The following is a 7953-nucleotide window of genomic DNA, read 5'->3' on the forward strand; positions in this document are numbered from 1 at the left end:
GTAACTCCAGTTTTCAAAAAGAGAGCCAGGGGGGATCCGGGAAATTACAGGCCGGTTAGCTTAACTTCGGTGCCAGGTAAATTGATGGAAAGCATACTCAAGGACAAAATTGTTAAACACATAGAAGAATGGGCCTTGCTGAAGGTGAACCAGCATGGCTTCCAGAAGGGCAAGTTTGCCTCACTAACCTTTTGGAGTTGTTTGAGAGTGTCATCAGGCATGTGGATAAAGGTGATCCAGTTTACATAGTATACTTGGACTTCCAAAAAACTTTTGACAAAGTTCCCCACGAAAGGCTTTTGAGTGAACTTAGCAGTCATGGAATAAGGGGACAGCTTCATATGTGGATCGGTAACTGATTGAAGGACAGGAAACAGAGGGTCCCCCCAGGACCTGTACTGGGATCAGTGCTCTTTAACTTGTTCATAAATGATATAGAAGTTGAGGTAAGCAGCAAGGTGGCCAAATTTGCAGGTGACACTAAACTATTTAGGTTAATGAAATCCAAAGCAAATTGTGAGGAGCTCCAAAAGGATCTCTTCAAACTGGGGGAGTGGGCAACAAAATGGCAAATACGGTTCAACATAAGCAACTGTAAAGTGATGCATATTGGGGCAAAAAAACCCAACTTCACATATACACTAATGGGATCTGAGCTGTCGGTGACTGACCAGGAGAGAGATCCTGGGGTTGTGGTGGACAGCTCATTTATAGTGTTTACTCAGTGTGCAGCAGCTGTGAAAAAGGCAAATTCCTTGCTAGGGATCATTAGGAAGAGGATTGAAAATAAGAATGTTAATAGTATTATGCCCTTATACAAAACTATGGTGTGGCCACATTTGGAGTATTGTGTACAGTTCTGGTCATCATATATTAAGAAGGACATTGTAGAACTGGGAAAAATGCAGAAGAGGGCAACCAAGATGATCAGGCGCCTGGAGCACCTTCCTTATGAGGCAAGGCTACAGCACCTGGGGCTCTTTAGATTAGAAAAGAGACGACTATGGGGAGACATGATAGAGTTGTATAAAATTATGAAAGGAGTAGAGAGGGTCGACAGAGAGAACTTTTTCTCCCTTTCTCACAATTATCTGCCACAAGATGTGGTGACAGCCACCAGCCTGGGTGGCTTTAAAAGCAGCTGAGACAATCCTATCAAACTTAATCTATCCTATCAATGGCTACTAGTCTGGTGTCTATGGGGCACCTCCAGCCTCAGAGGAGCAACAGCAAGAGAGAATGCATGCTCTTGCCTCTGGGCTTCCCAGAAACATCAGGTGGGCCACTGTGTGAAACAAGATGCTGGACTAGATAGGCCTTGGGCCAAGTGTTCTCTCTAATTTTTTTTATCTGTATGAGGAATGAGTTTTGTTCTGGGTGGCAGTATGAAGGTAGTGTGTGCACACATGCCTTCAGAGTGGGGCCTTCCAGATTCAACCTGAGAGGGATCTTAAATTAACTGAGTGGACATCAAAAAACTTGTGAGCAGATGCATGTGCACATGCACACGCCTTAGAAGGAACACTGCTTGGGCCTGATCCAGCAGCGCAGTTCTTATGTTCTTAAGAACGAAAAAACTGATTATCTACAAATGGTTGATACTGCCTAGGAACCCAGTTTTTACACAGCAAGGTGCTTCAGGAAAAAACTTTTCAGGAAAATTAGTAAAACAGCCCCTGTCCTTATGGCAGCAGACTTTATAGATACAGGCTTAGTATATGTTAAGACACTAAGAAATAAATAAAGATGAAAATCCAGGCAGTAACAATTCCTTGAAATTTAAACTTCAGTACTAAAGTGAACCTAGAATCCAGGCAGTAATAATTCCTTTAAATTTAAATTTCAGTACTAGGGTGAACCTAGAAAGCAGTCCCTTGACTACATGGGTTTTCAAACTTTATTTATTTGATTGATTGATTGATTGATTGATTGATTTATATACCGCCCTTCCAAAATGGCTCATCTTGTACATTTGCTTTATGTGTCAGGAGTTTGCTGCCATGAGAAAGATCATTACTTTCAGTACATTTGCTTTATGTGTCAGGAGTTTGCTGCCACGAGAAAGATCATTACTTTCAGTACTCCAAGCAGCAACCCTGCTATGCCATTGAGGCTTTCTTCAGCTTTCACTATATACTATTGCTAACAAGGCTATGACTCCTTTAAATAACTTATGTATCATATCTGAACTGACAAGCTGCTGAAGAATGAAGAAAATCCCCTTCTCCTTAGTTTCTAAACCAAGATGATAAACAGCAAGGTGATGTTACCTCTGTCTAAACCACAATGGGCTGGAGACAGCTCATTCAGCCTAAGTATCTGAGAGATAACCTTGGAGCTTCTAACTCCTTTCCCCCACATCCAAAGAATGAGGAGATTGTGACTGGGTCACAATCTGGGATAGGTGGGTCGAGTTAAAATTACCTATTTCCAGCTGTCAGATGTCAGTTTCCACTCTTCTGCAACCCTGCCCTAATACCAACTAGATCGTCCAATAAGTTTGCTTATAGATATACAGCAACTGAACAATGTTTGTGGTCCAGCCACACACTTGTGTGGCTTTCAGCATATTAATGCTTTAATAAAAGGGCTTCTTTGCTTTGGTCATTTATGGAGGCAAAGAAGCAACTATATGTCTCCTGAGTTCTGACCCCCACACAATAAGGTACCTCCATCTTTTTCAGTCTCCGTTATCCCTCATGCAGCCCATTACTGCCTCCAGGCAGGCATTTAGAGGAGGTTATTCCTCATCCTGATGATGTTGACATAGATAAATAGATTTGGGTGTCTTCAGTGCACTGATAACACCGTGCACCAAATATTCTGATGATCACTCTCAGCATTTCATGTAGATGTTAGAAAGCACTGGAGACAGTATGGAGCCTTGTGGGACTCCATAAAGAAGCTCTGGTTTCTTTATGGAGCAACAGTCTTCAACCGAAACCATCTGGAGTGCAACAGTCTCCAATCGAAACCATCTGGAATCTGCCCGAGAGGTAGGAGTGAAACCACTGCAAAGCAGTGCCTCCCTCTCCCAATCCCCTTAGATGATCCAAAAGACCTTGGTCGATAGTATCGTAAGCCGTTGAGAAATCCAAGAGGACCAACAGAGTCACACTCCCTTTGTCAATTCCTATTTGGAGATCATCCACCAGGCTGACCAAGGCAGTCTACATCCCATAGCCCACCTGAAAACCAGTTTGAAATGGGTCCAGATAATATAACATAGACCCTGACCACTAATTTAAGTTATTAGCGTTCAGGTTCTGATCCTGTAAAGACCCCAAATTCCTAGAAAAAAATCACAGAGCCATACTACTAACAGATTGTTACCCCTCAACCTATTTGAAATATTCATGGGTACCACATCTTGAACAACCTGGATTGCTTAGCTTGATGATCCAGAAGTCCTAATATTGCCTTTGCTTCCTGGCATGAGCAGCCAATAGCAGACCACCACAGAGGAGAGCAGAAATAGGCATCACTTTCTAACCTAAAGTCCTAAACAGCATGAATCCCTCTTACAGCTTGGTAATTTTCAGTGTAGACAACTGGAAGCCATACAATACTGCTCTTATCTTTTAACTCTCAGTACACTCCACTTTTATGACAAAGATGCTCCTTCTCTATTGGCGCACTGGATCAGGTATTAATATTGCTTTTACAATAGATGCAAAACATTATTTTGAGCCTTTGTATCATCTGTTTTCCAATCAGCATTTCAAGCCATCCACAGCCATATACGCAAGACTCATCTTGAGTAACTGATCAGGAACATTTTTACAGAGGGGCTGGTAACTGATTGGGAAAAGCTTATATAATCACCCATGGAGAGTTAAATCATATAAGGATACATAATGAAATGTTGTTCTCTCAGACATACTGTGTTCTGTCTGGAATTCTCTCTTATACGCATCTGCCCCCACAACGCTGGCTGGAAAATCCTGAACAGGGAGGCATCACCTGAACAGTTTGACTCCTCAGATAGGAAGGAAAGGATTGCTTTCCTTCCTCCTCTATCCTGGGGCTGTGCATAATGGAGCCAGTTTGTAATGAACTCACCTAGTCAAACCAGTCCACATGAATCACAGACTTTGTTCAGCCTCCGCATTTATTCACTTAAAGCTAGAAGCTACTAAATCAGTCCTGTTGTGAGCTTGAAACGAAATGCAAAATGGCCCAAATATTCTGCCGAAACAGTGGTTGAGCCGGCTGTTTCATGGGAACAACAGGCTTTGAGTGTTTCAACCATAGGGAACAATGGGGAACTCGAAACACCCCATTGTTCCCCATGGGTAGCTCCTAGGGACACCATAGTGGGTTGGGTGGTAGGGCATGATGGGTGCTACCTACCACCCAAAGCACAAAAGAAATGGGCCAGCAGGCAATTTTAAACACATTTTAACTTCCCCAAAAACCTTTTAACCTTTTCCCTTTTCCTCCATTTGGGGAAAGGTTCAAAATTTGTTAAAAATCACCTGCTTGCCAATTTCTTTAAAATGGGCTAACTTCAAAACAAAACAAAACAAAAAGCCGCTGCAAGGCCAAACTATGGGTAACAAGCAGGCTAACAGTACTCACAGAACTGAGCAAACCAAAAAGCTGTTTCTGAGGGTCAAAGAATGTTCAGCAACAGCATCAGATCCAGCGGGGGGTGGGGGGGGGGTTGCAAGAGAGGAGAAGAACCCCCAGATACCAGATACTTTTTGTGAGTCTAGCCTACCCATGCTAAGTGTCTCTGCCCAGTTTCTAGAGATTTTCTCTTCTCCAACAACCCTTATGGCATACCGTGCCCTCAGCCACTGTTCCTTCTAAGGCGTGCACATGCTCACAAGATTTTGGATGTCCACTCAGTTGATTTTAGATCCCACTCAGGTTGAATCAGGAAGGCCCAGCTCTGAATGCATGTGCCTACACACTGCCTTGATACTTCCACCCAGAACAAAACTCATTCTGCACATAGATTAAAAAAATTAGAGGGGCCGCTGCCCACAACCCCTGGGAATGGCTTTTTGGAGAGCTCAGGGGGCTGCAGCATAGAGGAGGGGGCAGGGAAAAGCACTTCCGTGAGTGCTGTTAGTAGATGCTTCCCTATCTGTCAAATGGCAATCTTAAGTAAGCAAAATACAAAGTGCTGGTTATCCTATATAATAAAAGGCTAAGTGAGTGGCCGTGGCTTTGGAACGTTGGGGATCTGCGTCCCTGCCTCCCTGGGCTGTTCTGGGCCTGCGCAAAGCGCAGGCCCAGAAGAGCCCAAGGGACACAGGACCTCAGACACCAGTGTCCCACAGCCATGGGCGGCCATTAGCCGGTGTGTGGCAGCGGGGGAAAGTGGCCGAGGCGGCGGCAGAGCCGCCGCCTCGGCCATGAGCTGCGGCACGGCGAGAGGAGGCCGAGGCAACCAGAAGCGGCCGCCCTGAAAAAGGCGAGGGCAATGGCGACGGGGGAAGACCGAGATGGGGGACAGGGAAGCTGGGCGAGGTGGCGGCAAAGCCGCCAACGAGGCCCCCGCCCGCTCACAGCCGTCGCCGCCGCCTGCTCACCCGCCCTCCCAGCTGCCCAAAATGAAGCTGGGCGAGGTGACGGCGAAGCCGCCAACGAGGCCCCCGCCCGCTCACAGCCGCCGCCGCCTGCTCACCCGCCCTCCCAGCTGCCCAAAATCACCTTCCCCGCTCCCCCCCCAAAAGATTAAGGGCGAAAATGGCCCATGAGAAGGTCGCCGCCCCCGCCTATCGCCCTCCCAGCTGTCGAAGACCACCTTACCCGCTCCAGCCCGAGGGAAAAGAGAGGAGCTCACGAGCAGAGCTCCTCTCTGTGCTAAGTCACTGCTCAAACTGCCACTATGGACGCAAAGGACGCCTATTGCGTCCATTGCGACAGTATGGGCAGCAGCTTAACACAGAGAATAGCTCTGTTCCCGAGTTCCTCTCTTCTCCTTCAGGCTGGAGCGGGTAAGGTGGGCTCCGGCAGCTGGGTGCGTGGGAGGGCAATAGGCGGGGGCGGCCACCTTCTCATGGGCCATTTTGGCCGTTATTCATCCACACACACACACACACCCCAAAAAGTAAAAGCAAAATAAGGAAGAACAAAAACAGAGACAACAACAAAACAAAAAACAAAAAGAGAGAGGGGACAAGGGGGGGAAAAAGGGACAGGAAGAGAGAGAGAGAGAGAGACAGAAAAGACGGGATAGAAAGCTAGCGCCCGTTATCATAACGGGCTTAAAAATACTAGTTACCTATAAAGTCCTTAAATGGCTCAGGCCCAGGTTATTGAAGAGAGCACCTCCTTTATCATGAACCCTCCCACCTATTAAGATCATCTGGGGAGGTCCAGTTATGGCTACCACCGGCTTGTTTGGCAGCTACTCGGGATCGGGCCTTCTCTCTAGCTGCCCCAGGGCTGTGGAATGCACTGCCGGTTAAAATCAGAGTTTCTCAATCTCTGGCTGTTTTTAAAAAGAACCTTAAAATGCACCTGTTTTCTCAGGCCTTAAATTAATTTTAATCGGTTTTCTATCATAATTGTTTTCATCATTTTATCCCATTTTATATTCATTTTATTTTAACTTATGTACACTGCCTAGGGATACACATGTCAGGCGGGATAGATAGATATCCCAAAGTTCTTTAGTGAGCTTCATGACTGGGTGTGGACTTCAACCCCGACCTCCTCAGTCGTAGTCCAACTACTACACCACACTAGTATGGAGGAGCATCACAATGGCTCTAAAACAAAGAAGGCTGCCATTCTTTTTGCCTTGCATAATAAGAACAAAGGATCCCCAAATTAGCATGGAAATTGGCTAAATAGAAATCCTTTCCCTTTTAATAGGGAGGTACCTAATGTGGAGGTACCACATCCTCCCAAAGACTGGTTGATGGACATTTTAGTTGTGCACAGGAGATCATTAGGGAATTTCAGATACAGTCCCAGTCAATAATGCAATTGTTCAAACACACCTTCCCCCATCATAAATAGGGGAAGAGAAAACAAAGATTGCTGTTCACCTGGAATTGTTCACTTTGGTTCCTGTTGGTGAACAGATAAAAACATGAAAGAGAGACCACATGGGGAAGTAGTCTTCAGGGAAGTAAGAAGTCTCCAGAATGCTGAGGAGTGCTTCTGTCACCAGTCCTCACCATCACTTCAAGGGACAGTGAAGTGTTGCTGTGACTTGAAGGAACTGACAGGAAGTTGGCATTTTGGGGAGTTATGAGGGAGGATTTCACAACGTCTCAACACAATGGTCACCTAATCCTTTTGGAGCACCATCCTGTAACACAAGAACTAATGGACTAGATAAAATTTGGTGGTAGATTCTGAAGAAACTTATGAGGCTGAAGAAAAGCCTGCTCATACTGATGATTCTGAACTATTGTTCACAGGAGAATGGTATAGGGATGCTTGTTTCAGAATAAAATGCCAGGCCAAGAAGGTCAGGCCCTTATCATACCAATATGTTTTGATTTAGTTTCAGGTGAAAAACATGAACTTGGAGATTTCAGGTCCAAATCTACCTTTTCAACCCAATCAAACATTAGGAGCTCAAGCACCATTGTAAACGCAGTTTATAAATTCACTCACTGTGACATGTGTGAAAATGCTAGGTAAAGAAGCTGTTGTCTCCCTTTTTCTTTAAAAGGATCTGGTTTTTCCATGACACACCATTCATTTACCAACATAAAAGGGAAATGACTCACCTTCCATCCAAACAAGAACTCCTAAGGCTTAGCCGACAGCACCTGTCTGGGATGTGGTTACTTATTAACAAGTTACTACCAAAAGGGTGTCCTGGGAAACCAAGGGTTTGCTTAAGCTTCCTGCAGTCTGACCGACCACTCCTTGCTTTTTGAATAGGGCTTGTTCATCAGGCAGTGTATGTGATATGATCTTGAAATAAGCCAATGATCAGTGAGTGTTGCTTCCCCACACTCTGCCCAGTTAACATCC

The sequence above is a fragment of the Hemicordylus capensis genome, chromosome 2 (genome assembly GCF_027244095.1).
Source record: "Hemicordylus capensis ecotype Gifberg chromosome 2, rHemCap1.1.pri, whole genome shotgun sequence".
Taxonomy (NCBI): Eukaryota; Metazoa; Chordata; class Lepidosauria; order Squamata; family Cordylidae; genus Hemicordylus; species Hemicordylus capensis.